The sequence below is a fragment of the Sorex fumeus genome, unplaced genomic scaffold (genome assembly GCF_029834395.1).
Source record: "Sorex fumeus unplaced genomic scaffold, SorFum_2.1 ptg000008l, whole genome shotgun sequence".
NCBI lineage: Eukaryota > Metazoa > Chordata > Mammalia > Eulipotyphla > Soricidae > Sorex > Sorex fumeus.
The window spans coordinates 70802282-70817997 of NW_026606065.1; the positions used below are offsets into that span (position 1 = coordinate 70802282).

Below are 15716 nucleotides of genomic sequence, written 5' to 3' on the forward strand. Positions count from 1 at the left end.
ATTTCCTCCTTTCTTTTGTCCATCACCATTGACCTTCCAGAAACTCATGAGCACCGGATGCATGTGGTACGTGCCCACATATTTTGTGAATACACACAAGGTGGTGAATATGAGACAGTAAAGGAATTATAGACAGTGGTGGAGGGATATTGACACTTTGATGTTGGACATGATGTGGCAATATTTGGCCTCTAAAATATAAACAGATAGGTTCTTATAAATTCAATAGGTATCCAGTATTAGAAACTCAGAAGAGTGGCATTCTTAAGACTCCAGATTTGTTCTAAAAGTATTTAACTGTATGCTAAAATTGTTGAAATACTGTGTTTGTGAAGAAATATTTTCAGCATCTCTTAACAAATAAATTTTATGCCTTATCCTGATCCTTTTCCTGAATGAAAACTGAGAATTTTGATTAGTTCTTATAAAATATAAATTTACTTGATTATATCTTCTTAGGAAAAACATTTCTCTTTTTGTTTTATTTCATTTCTCTGGGCCATACCTAAAGCTGTAAGAGCTTACTCCTGACTGTGTTGAGGGTTCACATCAAGTGGGTTCAGTGAACCATGTGGGGCACTGAGATCAACCTGGGTCAGCTATATTCAAGTAGTCACAGCTACTTAACTCTATTATCACTCTGCCTTCCCATCCCTGGTTTTAAGTAACAACATATTGAAATTTAATCCATGGATTCTCAAGACTTTTTGCTGTGGCTTAAATTTTACTACAAATCCCTAATAAAACTTAAAATGTCCTTAATATATTGATGACTAACTTTTCCCAGTATAAAATTTGAGAATAATGTCAACCATATCAAAATATTTTTTCAGTGATTTGAGTTTAGTAATTTATTTTATATCTTAGGTATAAAATTTTAAACTCCTTTTAAATATACTTTAGCACACCACCAAAATATCAATATCCTTCAACTGCAATCATTAGGCCTTCCTATTCCCCTTTTCCTAACCTCAGAAACCAAAATTAGCTATCATTTATCATTGTATGTAAAATAGGGCATGTATCAACAAATTACTTATAAAAAATATTCTTAAAATTTGAATACATGAAACAGTTTTTATTCTAATATGGGATGGGTTGTAGGTTGTATGATCTGCCTGAGGCTATCCGAAGATTCTGCCAGTATTCCTTCCTGGCCCTGGCTCTAACCTGTGGCTTAGTGTGCTTGTTCAAACCACTTCCCCAGCTGCCATGTTTTTCTTAAGCAGGTGGAAAGAAGCCCCTTTCCAGGACCAGCTCCTCTGTGATGGCCCTGATATGATAGGCCTCAAAGCCACAGCACCTGCCCATGAATCGGACCCCCTCGTTGTAGGCGTCTTGGGCATATTTCTGAATATCCCACCTGGTGGCAACTCTGGGATCCAGGCCAAACGGGAATTCTGGGAGGTCAATAATGCCCTGTTTGCCTCAGTCCCGGATGTGGTTGGCCAGAAACTGGGCCACAGGTGGACTTTCAGGCGGGCAGCCTCCAAGCCTTCCTTCATGAGCTTCACAGTTTGCAAACTGATATGAGGGTCAAAATGATAGTTCACAGTCACGATGGCAGCTCCTGCTTTCACCAGACACACCGCACACTCTTGGGGAAACATGCTATGCAGACCCCCTCCAGACCCATGCACATGGAGGCAGCCTCCAGCTTCGCCGACACTTTCAGGACTTCCACTGCCCACACGGCTTCTTCCATGAGCTCAAAGTACTCTGCAATCAGGAAGTCCATGTTCTTCTTCAAAAAGACCTCCAGTTGCTGCTGAAAGACTTTCTTCACCTCAGTCTCACTCTTGCAGCTAAGGTACGAAGGTGTCTGACTCACACGTCCTGCCACCAAGATGTCACCCTCGTCAGTCACTTGCCTGACAATGTCACAAGCAGCTTCACTGACTTTCTGCCCAGATATTTTCTCTGCAACATAGTTCTCTCTGTTCTCCAGCTTGTCTTCACTGGCATAAAAAGTGAAGGTCTGCATGACTTTGGCCCCAGCTCTGAGGAACTTGTGATGAAGCTGGCAGACCTCTTCTGGCGTTCCAAGCTGAAGACCTTCAGGACCCAGCCACAGCCATGCTGAAGCCACTCTCCACACTCTTGAACGAGCCTCACGCATGAAGGAACCAGCAGAGGAACCCATGCATATGGGCCTAGGGTGGAGATTTCCAAGCCTGCTCGGTTGGGGACTGGGCCTCCTCCACCCAGATCCCCCATCTTCCAGTAGCTGGACAGTTACATCCACCAGCTGCTGTGTAACCCCATCAAGGGCCAGGATCCAGATATTATAAAACCAAGCTCCTGGAAGCGATCGGCTGTGAACCTCTTATTCTCTCGTTCTCGGTCTCAGAAAACCCGGCAGGCTACTGAGATTATCATGCCCGCATATATGCCTGACTGGGATCACCTGTAAAGGTGATTAGAAGCTGCTCCTAAAACCTCCATCCCTCTTGGAGAACCCGGCAAGCTACTGAGCGTATCCCGCCCACACGGCAAAGCCTGGCAAACTACTCGTGGCATACTCGATATGCTGGAAACAGTAACAATGACAGTCCTCATTCCCCTGACCCTATGTCACCAGGCTACACTAGCACGTGACAGGGACAAATAGAGACGTTACTAGTGCCCACTAGAGCAAATCGATGATCAATGGGTGATAGTGATAGTTATAGTGATAGTAGATCATGATGAAATAGAAATAAGGGGGTGGAAATGTATTGTTTGCCTCAACATGGCATTAACAATTTCTAGGATTGGCATGTATCTATTTTACTTTCGCACAGTGGTAGGGCGTTTGCCTTGTGCACAGCCAGCCTGGCAGAGCCGGGTTCGATTCCTCCACCCCTCTCGGAAAGCCCGGCAAGCTACAGAGAGTATCTCGCCCGCACATCAAAGCCTGGCAAGCTACCCGTGACATATTCAACATGCAAAACACAGTAACAAGTCTCAAAATGGAGACGTTATTGGCCCCGCTTGAGCAAATCAATGAACAACGGGAGGACAGTGTTTGTTTGTTTGTTTGTGGCACTGAAAACTCCTTTAATATTTCATCAGTGACTATAGTCAATACTTTCAAATTTTTGAAAAGAATATTATATTAATAATTGGAATATGTAAATTCCATTATTTTAGACATAATCTACTTTTATCTGGCTGTTAAAATTCTTGTACTCTGTGACCTTTAATTTTCATTTTGAAGTGACTAGAAACACTCACAATTTTATAAGGAGAATAATATTGGAAAATTTATTGAGGCATTTCCTATAAAAATTTTAAACAGGAAAATACTAAACTGGACCTTACTTGCTATTTATTGATACATAATCAAACACAGCACATAAATTTCAGTAAACTGATAAAAGTTTCTTCACTTTATTTTATACCCTTCTTTTTGTACTTTATTTTATTTGAAAGCATTAACTCATAAACATGTAATATTTTCCCCATGCTTGACTTACCATGTATTATAATTGTAAATATTACTGATTCATGAAATTTTAACTTATAAGTTTTGAAGGTCAGAATATTAAATAATTATTTATCTCTTATAATGATTGAAACAAGTTCTGGATTATTGTGAGAAAAAATGTAGAGAATATTATCTCTAGCCACATTTATATAAAAATTTTCATAATATTTTAATAGGACATATTTTGTCCAACATAATTTAGCTCATACCAGATTTATTTTTATATATTTTATATATTCTGGCCATATTATCATAGTATAAATGTACCTTCTTTACATGTTAAATTCATACTTTTAGGGGTTTTTTGTCCTTTCTTTTCTCTTACTTTTACTTTCTGTTTTACACACACACACAGACATATGCACACACACAAATTTATGCCACACACTTTAAAATGAACTTAACATAGCAAAACCAGTGTTTTTGCAAGTGTTTAAACATTTATTCTTTAGAAGAATTCTCTCTTGATGACATAAAAGGCCATAAGCTCTCATTGCAAACTACAATCTGTTTTCATATTTATCATTACGACTACAATTGGATAATTATGTTTCAATTACTTTTGTTTTATATCCATCTCTCCCACTAGACTGTGCACATATTGTTAAATGAATGGATGAATGCATGCATGAATGTTTGAATGAATGGAATTAGGCCAGTCTAAATTAGAATTTCCAATTAATGTCAAAAGCCACAGGTTTCTTACAAGAACAGAAAGAACAGAAACTAGGAAACCAATATTAATTGTATAGGTTACTATAAATTTAAACAGTATATAAAGAACATAATGTATTCATTATAAGTTGATAAGTCACTGTCAGTTCTTGTATTAATGTATACTTAAATGATTTTTTAAATACTAAGAACAGTATCTTAAATTTATAATAGTTTATAAAAAGCATTGGGTAACCTCTAAAATTCTCCTAGTATAAATATTTATAAATGCTTCCAAAATGTTTATTAAATTGCTTTTTTAATTTCAAACAACGAAGGAAAATTTTAATGGTTAAAATTATGTTAAAATAGAAAGAATGCCATGAGCATTCTATGATGTTTGTCAATTTTAGTTATATAGAAATTTATGTTTTGATACTTGTTCGGAACAGAAATTGAGACTGATCATGGAGTGGAAGTTATATTTGAGAAACTGATCTATGCTTATCATGTTTACAACACTTCATTATCCTTAAGATGGTGGTTAATTAAAGGAATTAACATAAAGAGACAATAAAGAGGATAAAGGAATAAAGTGAATAGCAAGAAAAGAAAAATGTGGGAGGATGTTGGTGCACAACCAGATCGTGAGGATTAGGCCTAGGTCATTGCCTTGCAAACAATAAGCAAAAACCACGACCCCACTTTGAACTAAGTGGGCAAGCCTAAGCTTGTGAGTCTGATTGATCTGGAAAAGGTCAAACCGACCCTCTGATGCCAGCAAGTTGGTCAGTATAAAGAAAGTCCACCCCTTCCAGCATATCTCAAACCTAGCTTAACCTTTAGATATAAACATCCTCTCCTCCTGTTTATCACAGACCCCAGGTGTGAAAAAGTCGTGACCTATGGAACCTACATGCTCAATCATGTTTTCCTCTCCAGAAATTATAGCTGACCTTGTTTTCCTTCTCATAATTGACGTGTGTTTTTCTTCTCATAACTGACCATGTTTTCCTTCCTAGAGATTATAACTGTTTGCATCATAAATAGGGCAAAACAATGCATAGTTTGATACATGATCATCCTGTACCTCTGTTTCCTTATTTTGATTCTTTCGGCTCTGTTGAATTTCATGGAGGTGTTTACAGTAGGAGATCAAATAAAAAGAGGATGAGAAAGCAGCTCTGGACCATTGAGCCTGGGTGAGCCTTGTCCCTCTGTGCCTCTTCATTCCCCTTGCCTCTCTGTTTGCCTCCGACTGCTCAATTGAACATTTATACAACAGAAGTACACCAGTTTGTGTTCAGGATTTACTTCTGGCTCTGTATTTAGATATCAATCCTGGTGTGCTAAGGGGGCCACAAGGGGTAAAGGTAATTGAACCTATGTTGTCCAGGTGCAAGGCAAGTGCCCTACCTATGTACTATCCTTGCTGGGTCCATAATTAACAAGAAAGTTAAAGAATCTTTATCACAGTATGATGACAAGAAATTAGTTTATTCTAATTATAGTCTAGAATAATGGTATCAGTTCAAAATTATAAAACAGTTAAAGTCTACCAGAGTTTAAATTTGAACAAACATCAAGCAAAAATCTTAGTAATAGTCTTCATAATAAGTAAGCATTATGTCCATTTTACGACTAAATTGTACCTTCTACTCATCTATGGCAATGGTAGAATGCTATTTAGAAAAGAGTCCCTGTCTAGTTTCAAAGATACCCCAAATATGCATCAAGGTCATGCAGGTTTCTGTATTTGCTTGTGTGATTATATTAAGTCTCACCAAGACACTATTTCCTTTACACAATCCAAACATTAACAATAATGACTAAAACACTAATAATGCTTTGTGATATAAACAAAGCTGGACTTTATGAATATGCAAAATGCTGCAGACTCCAGGTCTTTGAGGAGGCATTCATTTAGATCTTACCATATTTTAATTAGGTTATTTGTTTTGCTGTTGAAATTTTAAGTTCCTTATATATGTTGATACAATCTTGTAAGATTTATTGATACATGGGCTTGTTTCGTTGTGTAGAATCATATTAGTTTGGTGTAGTTCCATATATTTATTTTCTGGTTTGTTTGACTTGCTAGTTAAGTGAAATTCCTACACACACCACTTAGTCAGCTTGTAGGAATACTTCTAGGAATATATTCTCGATGTTTAACTCTTTATATTTAGTCATTTCAAATTTTACGGTCTATTTTATTATTATGGTTTATTTTATTATTATTATTATGTATAGTCTAATTTATGGGCTGAAGCTGTAGCACAGCGGATAGGCCATTTGCCTTGCATACCACAGACCCGGGTTTGATTCCTCTTTCCCTCTCGGAGAGCAGGGCAATCTACTGAGAGTATCCCACCTGCAGGGCAGAGCCTGGCAAGCTCCACGTGGCATACTCGATATGCCAATAACAGTAGCAACAAGTCTAACAATGGAGACATTATTGGTGCCCACTCGAGCAAATTGATGAACAATAGGAGGACAGTGAGACAGTGCATTTTGAATAAATACAATTTGAATTTTTAATTTCTTTGTGGTTTGCATATTTACATTATTTTACATGTAGTATCCAATTTTCACGACATAATTTATTACAGAAAGTCAGATTTCCATTGTTTGTTCTTGGTTCCTTTGTCATTAAATAATTCATCATATGTATGTCATTTAATTTCATGCATTAGATTATGCTTCATTAATGTGGTCTTTATTCTAGTACGATAGCATTTTAAGTACCATTACAAAAAACGTTGTTATGATCATAAGAATTAAATATTCATTTAAATTAGTCTTTTCACGTTTATGATTAAATCCTAAGAACACTATGTATATGATTTTTTGTTAAAGAAATTTCTATAGTTTTCTATAGGAATTGTGTCTACTCATATTCTCACCAGCTGTGTATCAAATTCCTCTTTTCTGTATCCTCATCAAAACTATTTACAATCATTTCTACATATACTGTTCTCACCAATGTGAAGTTATATGTCTTTATTAAATTCTTAGAAAGAATAAAAGTGAGTTATGTATGGTATTACAAAACGGATTTGTCACTGAATAGTTGTTATTTAACTACTTGTTTTCCTATAATAAAACTGATACTTAAATATATACAATATATAGGAAAGACAAAGGGGCGATTTTGCTGATTGTTTACTGTTTTGAATTTGTTCTTTTTAAGTCCTATCTATTCTGTGACATAACTAGGAAAGAAATGCTAAACTTTCCCATGCAAATTTTCATTAATTAGATTTAAATGGTCTTCAATTGGTTTTTGTTAATTTACATAAAAGGAATGCTACAGACCTCTTTATATTAGTAGTTTTGAAACGATACCTCTAAAGTTTCATGTAAGTAGATTTATCTTTCTTCCTGGAAATTCTGACATATATAATTCCCTAGTACAAATGGAAACATCATCTATAATCATCATCTGTTTACATATTGATAAATTTTCCTTTAAATTTTCTAAAAGATAGTTTATTTATCAGTTGCCCAGTGATATTATCTTTAAATGAGTTTCTAATAGGTGGATAAAAAATTATTAACAAGAAAAATTTACCTATTTTAATTAGTTGATATTATAGAGACAATTATACATTTTGTTCAATTAATATAAAGTAATTGGAAAGTCCACAAGTTTTTATTATCTTACTTCATTAAATTTTTTTTGTCTTCCTTCGTTGTGGCAGCCTAGGTCGGCCTTGAGATTTTGTCGGCCTCTCCTTTCTCATCCTTCTCAGTGCTGCCATGTCGGTGAAGCCTTCAGGGTCAGGTAAATGAGACCAGTTGTAGTTACTGGTTTTGGCATATCTAATACACAGCAGATAGCTTGCCAGGCTCTTCCGTGCGGGCGGAATACTCTCGGTAGCTTGCCAGTCTTTCCGAGAGGGATAGAGGCTTTTGGGGTGACCTCTAATCTCCCTTGTAGGTGTTACCATATTTGAACCCTATCAAATACGGTACGACAATTCCAGAAGATGGGTATTTAGTGTCTTATGATGTGTCAAGCGGCCGCTAGCGGCCGCGTGGGTCCGGAAAGTGTCCTGGAGTGTGGTGACGACTGGGTAGTGGAAGTAGTGTCGAGAGTGGAAGTCTGCCAGTGGGGTATTTATCTGGGTAGCATGGGTCTCCTGTGCACAATTCCATCCCTGGGTGGTTGAAGGAAGCAGGCAGGGCAGGGTAGGGTGGGGCTCCTGATTAGAATCCCTTTGTCACCTGTGGTGGTGGGAGCAAGCAGAGAAGCTCTGTCCCTGGGTCCACCGAGCCTGGAGTCCAAGGTCTCAGAGAGTTCCGCTTATCTTGTTCTGTGGGTCTTCAGTTGTGCGTGGGTCTCGACCGGAGCTGCCACGCGGGTCCGGAAAGTGTCCTGGAGTGTGGCAATGGCTGGGTAGTGGAAGTAGTGTCAATGCACGTACGCTAGCATCAGATGCATCCATCGAGGACCTGATGGTACAAGCGCGAATGATCAAGTACGACATCATTGGTCTGACCGAGACAAGAAGGCACGAATCTCACCATGCCGTTTTCGACACTGGAGAAGAATTGTTCCTCGGAACATGTGATAAAAGAGGCATTGGAGGCATCGGTGTCCTTGTCAACACAAACATGACCAAGAGCATTGATTCATTCGAATGCCTAACAACCCGAATCGGACGTTTACATTTGAATAGATGTGGCTCACTGCCGGCAGTTTCTATCTTCGTTGTCTACGCACCAACATCTCATTATGATGACAGAGAAATCGAGAAGTTCTATGTGGAGCTAGAGAAGTTCTATAAAGAAGACCACACCTTCTACAAGATCATTGTGGGTGATTTTAATGCCAAGATAGGACCGAAAAGATCAGCTGAAGAACTTCACATCGGGACCCATGGCCTAGAATGGAACGAACAGGGTGAGAGACTGTCTGAGTTCATCATGTCGACCAAGACCATTCATGGCAACTCACAGTTCCAGAAGGCAGAATCTAAACGATGGACATGGGAGTCTCCCGGTGGACGATTCCACAATGAAATAGACCACATCATATTCAATCGACGGTTTTGCCTGACTGATGTCACTGTTGTCCCAAAATTTCGAACGGGATCGGACCACCGTCTCCTTCGTGCAAAATTCTACTTCACAGAGCGGGGAGAAAGGGCTGCAAAGTTCAAAAAGAGAACTCCCAGAATGACCACCAACTGGGAACTCTTTAGTACTATTGCGGCAACATGGGAAGATGCCATTGTTGACAACATTGAGGAGGAATACGATCGACTGGTTCAGCACCTCCATGAATGTGCGAGGAACGCCAAAAGAGAGATAGCCACAAAAAATCGCCTATCTTCGAAAACTCTTGAGCTAATTCGCCAGCGTGGTTTGGCGCATGCCTCAGGCAACTGCAAGCTAACGTCCGAGCTCGCAAAGCAGTGCAGAGATGAGATCAAGGAAGACCTCAAAGAGAGAAGAGCAGAAGTACTGGTAGATGCGGCAGAAGCCGGGAAAAGTATTCGTAACGCCCGCCTGTCCTTCGCCAACTACAAGACCAAGATGACTGCCCTCTGACGTCCTGATGGATCCATCACATCCTCCAGAATGGCAATGGAGAAGATTACCCATGACTTCTACTCAAATCCCTTATATAGCCATGTCCACTTGCCGACATACCAAATTCCACAGGATGTATATGTCGTTCCCAATGTTCTCCCTTCTGAAATCCGACATGCCATTTCGTCGGTAAAGAAACAAACAGCACCTGGCCCAGACAAGGTCAGACCTGAACACCTGAAGAACCTGCCGTCAGTACTCATCAATACACTGGCTCGGCTCTTCACTCGCTACCTGTCTGAATGCAAGGTTCCGTCCCAATGGAAAACCAGCAGGACCGTACTACTGTTCAAGAAGGGAGACATCCATGACATTGGCAACTATCGTCCGATCTGCCTATTGTCTGTCATCTACAAGTTGTTCACTCGAGTCATCCTAAATAGGATTGGCAGAACACTAGATGAAGGACAACCATGCGAGCAAGCCGGGTTCCGCAAAGGATTCAGCACCATCGACCATATCCACATGATAACCAAGCTCATTGAAGTTTCTCGGGAGTTCAAGATGCCGCTCTGTTTAACGTTCATTGATTTAAAGAAGGCCTTTGATTCTGTTGAGACGGAAGCGGTCATTGAAGCCCTCGCCAATCAGGGCATTCAAGCCCAATACATCAGGATCCTCCGTGAGCTGTATTGTGGATTCACTACCAGGATCTCACCATTCTACAAAGAAGTGATCATTGATGACAAGAGAGGGGTGCGGCAGGGTGATACCATTTCACCGAAACTCTTCAGTGCCACCCTCGAGAACATCATGCGACGACTGGAATGGGAAAACATGGGAGTGAAGATAGATGGTCGGCAACTACACCACCTCCGCTTTGCTGATGACATTGTTTTAATAACACCAAACATCAGCCAAGAGGCACAAATGCTGGCCGACTTTGACCGTGAGTGTGGAAAGGTAGGACTACAGCTGAATCTTACGAAGACAATGTTTATGAGAAACAGCCTTGTTCCTGACGCCCCATTCGCTCTCAATGGAACGACCATCTCCGAATGCAACAGCTATATGTACCTAGGTCGAGAGGTCAACATGACAAATGACCTGGCACCCGAGCTGTGCAGGAGGAAGAGAGCGGCTTGGAATGCCTTCAAGAACGTCGAAGAAATAGCTAAGAGGACGAAGAACCTCCGGCTCCGGGCACATCTCTTTGATTCCACTGTTCTTCCTGCATTAACATATGCCTCAGAAACCTGGGCCCTACGCAAACAAGATGAGAACGCTATTCAGGTCTCCCAAAGAAGAATAGAAAGAGCTATGCTTGGAATATCGCGTTTCACTCAAATGAGAGAAAGAATCCGGAGTTCTGACATCCGTCGACGATCAAGGTTCAGGGATGCTGTCTCATTTGCCAAGGTGTCGAAAATCAGATGGGCTGGTCACGTAATGAGATTTAAAGACGACCGTTGGACTAGAGCTGTTACTGATTGGATTCCACGGGATGTCAAAAGACCGCGTGGCCGCCCACCTACCAGATGGTCAGGCTTCTTCGTCAAGATCGGTTTGAGGCCCTTCATGTTCCCGGAGCGAACAGATGCCATTGGGCTACACTAGCACGCGACAGGGACAAATGGAGATGTTACTGGCGCCCGCTCGAGCAAATCGACGACTAACGGGAAGTTAAGTGATTAAGTGATTACTTCATTAATAGAAAAATATCCATTATCATACCAAAGTTAAGTATTAGATTTTTTTTACCTAAATTAATAAAACAATAGCTCTTCTTAGTGCATAATATTGACAAAATGATCAGTTATTTCAAAGGGTTCCTGATATATCTTTTAACCTTAAGGCATTTATCTACAGAGATGGAAGCATATTTTTTATGACTGTAATATTCAATTATTTTCTTAATTTGTGTCTTTGTAAAGTGTCTCATTTTAGTCTATCTTTTCTAGTTATAATCCTTATAATAGATTTGATTACTATTCAGTATTCTTCTGTTGCAGCAGTACTGCTTGTTTCTGTTATCCTCCATTTAATGCTATTGTTAGATATATTAAATTGCTTATAATTAGGGCTCAACAATGTAATGCTATACTATAGTTTTAGTAGTTTATTTTTTAAAAAATTAAGAGAAAAACAGAGCAGCCTGTGATTTACTAATTTTTTTTAAATACCTACAAAGTTCACTGTATCACTGTCATCCTGTTGTTCATCGATTGACTCGAGCAGGCCCCAGTAACATCTCCTTCGTACTAGTCCTGAGATTTTAGAAAGTGCCACATTTGAGGCTCTATCAGAGTCAGGAGAATGAGCCCCATCATTGTTATTGGTTTTTGGCATATTGAATACACCACAGGGAGTTTGCCAGACTCTGCCGTGTGGACAGGATACTTTTGGTAGCCTGCCAGTTTTTCCAGAGTAAGAACTAGATAATAAGATGTCCGGGAGCAGGGTTTTATAGTCTCTGGGTCTTGGCCGTTGATGGGATTGCATAGAGCCAGGGGCAGTTGGTGGGTATAACGCCTATATACTGGACGATGGGGTATCTGGGTGGAGGAGGTCCAGTCCCAATCTGAGCAGGCTTGGAGATCTACGCCCTGGGTCCTGCACACCTGGGTTCCTTTGCCAGTTCTTTTATGGGTGAGGCTCATCTGAAAGTGTGGAGCGTGGTTTTAAGCATGGCTGTGTCTGGAACTGGTCTTCAGCTGCTGGGGCTCTGCTCGGGGTGGGGAGGGAAACTCAACCCACCCTCCTCCAAGGGGCCCCGGTGAGGACAGCCAGGTGCAGAGGCTGGAGATACTAATTTATTTTTAAATACCAACAAAGTTACATTTACCAATGAATTTTTAACTAACATTCTTTATGCTCTATGTGTGACTTTCTTTTAGTATAGAGAATGTCCTCTAATGTTTCTTAAATATATGTCACAGATATATTACTTTATTTTGACCCTTTTTTGTCTGTTTCTGTTTTGGGGTCACATCTGATAGTGCTAAGGGTATAATCCTAGCTCTGTTCTCAGCGTTCTTTCCTGGCCATTGTTCAGGGTACATTTTGTGATGTCAACGATCAGACTAGAATTAATGTAAAAGTCAAGCACCTTAACATTGTGCTATCTTTCTGGCCATTTTCCACTATCTTTTAACTGATTTCACTGGGAGGTTTTATTTTTTCTTTCCGTATTTCGAATATATCCTTGATAGATCTGAGACCTTACCCAGCACAGACAAAGAGGTAGAGATACATATAGTGTAGAAATAGGAAAAATTATTGGGTGTATGGGCTGGAGTGATAGCACAGGGGTAGGGCGTTTGCCTTGCACGCAGCCAATATGGCCGACCTGAGTTCGATTCCTCTGCCCCTCTCGGAGAGCCCGGCAAGCTACCGAGACTATCTCACCCTCACAGCAGAGACTGGCAAGCTATCCCTGACGTATTCAATATGCCAAACACAGTAACAACAAGTCTCACGATGAAGACATTACTGAGCCCGCTGTAGCAAATCGATGAACAATGTGAGGACCGTGACTGTGACCGTGACTGTGACTATTGGGTGTACTAATGGGCGGACCATATGGGGCTCTGGTGAGGCTGAAGTAGAGCTGAACCCTCATAGATGCTAAGTGGGATTTTAAATTGTCATGAGGAGGAAAAGGGAACAAAGGCTAATGGAACACCAATGTGTTGGTCTGGCCTTCTTTTATCTGAAGGGTTGAGGATGGGGGTGAGGTGGGGTATGAAAGAAAGCATGGAATGCAGCCCAGTGGCTTTCTGGCATGGAATAGATGCCAAATCCTTTCTTCCTCACTGGGGGCATGGTGATCTTTGATTCCAGGAATGTTGTTATCTCATCAGCTGGTTGTCATTTGGTTCAAGCAAACTTTCCAATCATCCCAATGCCTTTCAGATTCCATTTCATTAACGATAAGGCATGTATCGGGTGTTATTATTTCTTGTTTGGATTTTTGAGTAATACATATATTTTTGGGGATCTCACAGTTTTCTTTTAACTTCACTTTCAACATTTTATCTGCGTTGAAACTACTTCAACTACCTATCTTGAAATTTGCAGAAAGTTCTACATATTCTCATTCTCAAACAATGGCTACCTGATAGCTTTTGTCATTATATTGTTCCATATTATGTTCAGAATTCCCCTCCCATTGTCCTCATAAATCTTACCATTATTAATATCTTGGTGAATTTTTTTTATTTTCTAAGCCTTTATTCATTATTTTCCTGAACCTCTATCATTTTTTTAATCTTCTCTCTATATATTTTTTTATTAGTGAAACACCATGAGGTACAGTTTTGTGCTTGGGTTTTGATTATACAATGATCAGATACCCATCCCTCCACCAGTGCCCATTTTCCACCACCATGGATAATATCCCTCCCACCCCCATCCCCCATCCCACCCTGCATCTTTGGCAGGGAAATCCCTTGTGTTCTCTCTCTCCTTTTGGGTGTTGTGGTCTACAAAAGAGGCATTGAGTGGCAAACATGTTCAGTCCATAGTCCACTTTCGACATGCATCTCCCCTCCTAGGAGGATCCACAAACACCCTTTATTTGGTGCTCCCTTCTCTATCTAAGCTGCCCTTTCCTCTAGAATGCCTGGCTGGCCACTAAACTATGGAGTAATCCTCCTGGTGCTGATCTCAGCTATTCATGGGTATTCTTAGGAGTCTAAGAATTTATCCATTTCCTCGAGGTTTTGATGTTCCGTGGCATAAAGCTTCTCAAAGTACTCCCTGAGGATACTTTGAATTTCTGTAGTTTCTGTTGTAATGACCCCCTTTTCATTTCTGAATCGGTTTATTAAGATTTTCTCTCTCCCTTTCTTTGTGAGTTTTGCTAGAGGCTTATTGATCTTGTTAATTTTCTCAAAGAACCAGCTCTTGGTTTCATTGATCTTTCAGATTGTTTTTTGGGTTTCCATCTCGTTAATCTCTGCTCTGAGTTTTATTATTTCCTTTCTCCTGTTCGGGTTGTGCTCCTTTTGTTGGTCCTTCTCCAAGCTCTTAAGCTGTGAGGTTAGGTTACTTATGTGTGCTTGCTCCTCTTTCCTGAGGAATGTTTGTAGAGCTATAAACTTTCCTCTTAACACAGCTTTTGCTGTTTCCCATAAGTTTTGGTAACTCGTGTTCTCATTTTCATTCTTTTCTAGGAATCTTTTGATTTCCTCTTTGATTTCTTGTCTAATCTACTCGTTGTTCAATAGCGCACTGTTAAATATCCAGGTGTTTGATTTAGTTATCTGTTTTTGTGTGTGATTTACTTCTAATTTCAGCGCATTATGGTCTGAGAAGATTGTTGATACAATCTTTATCTTCTTAATCTTATGGAGGCATGTTTTGTGGCTCAGCATGTGGTCTATCTTGAAGAATGTTCCATGTACGCTTGAGAAGAATGTGTATTCAGCCTTTTGAGGATGAAGTGTCCTGTATATATCTAGTAAGTCCCTTTCTTCCATTGTTTCCCTCAGATGAAGTATGTCCTTGCTAAGCTTGAATCTGGTTGATCTATCAAGAGGTGACAAAGCGGTGTTGAAGTCTCCCACTAGTATTGTGTTGCTATTGATGTCTTTTTCCAAATCTATGAGTAGTTGTTTTAAGTACTTTGCTGGTCTCTCATTAGGTGCATATACATTTACTATTGTAAGTTCTTCCTGTTGTACAGATCCTTTGATCAATAAGAAATGGCCTTCAATTTCTCTTATGACCTTCTTCACTCTGAAATCGATGTGGTCTAATATTAGGATGGCTACCCCAGCTTTTTTCTGGGGGCTGTTTGCCTGTAGGATTGTTTTCCAGGCTTTGACTCTGAGTCTGTGTTTGCTTTGACTATTGAGATGTGTTTCTTGCAGGCAGCAGAATGTTGGGTTCAACTTTCAAATCCATCTTGCCACTCTATGTCTTTTAATTGGTGCCTTTAGCCCATTGACATTGAGAGAGATTATTGTTATGGGATTTTGTCCCATTGTTCTGTTGAAATTTGGTGTATTTGATGGGCCTTTCTTGCCTTAAAGTAGCCCATTTCGTT

The 15716-nt window shown here is 40.0% G+C and overlaps 1 pseudogene; it reads right to left on the reverse strand.

The window, feature by feature from the left end:
• Positions 1–1083: 1083 nt before the first annotated feature.
• Positions 1084–15716, reverse strand: part of LOC130018196 (betaine--homocysteine S-methyltransferase 1-like) — a 74241-nt pseudogene continuing 59608 nt past the window's right edge.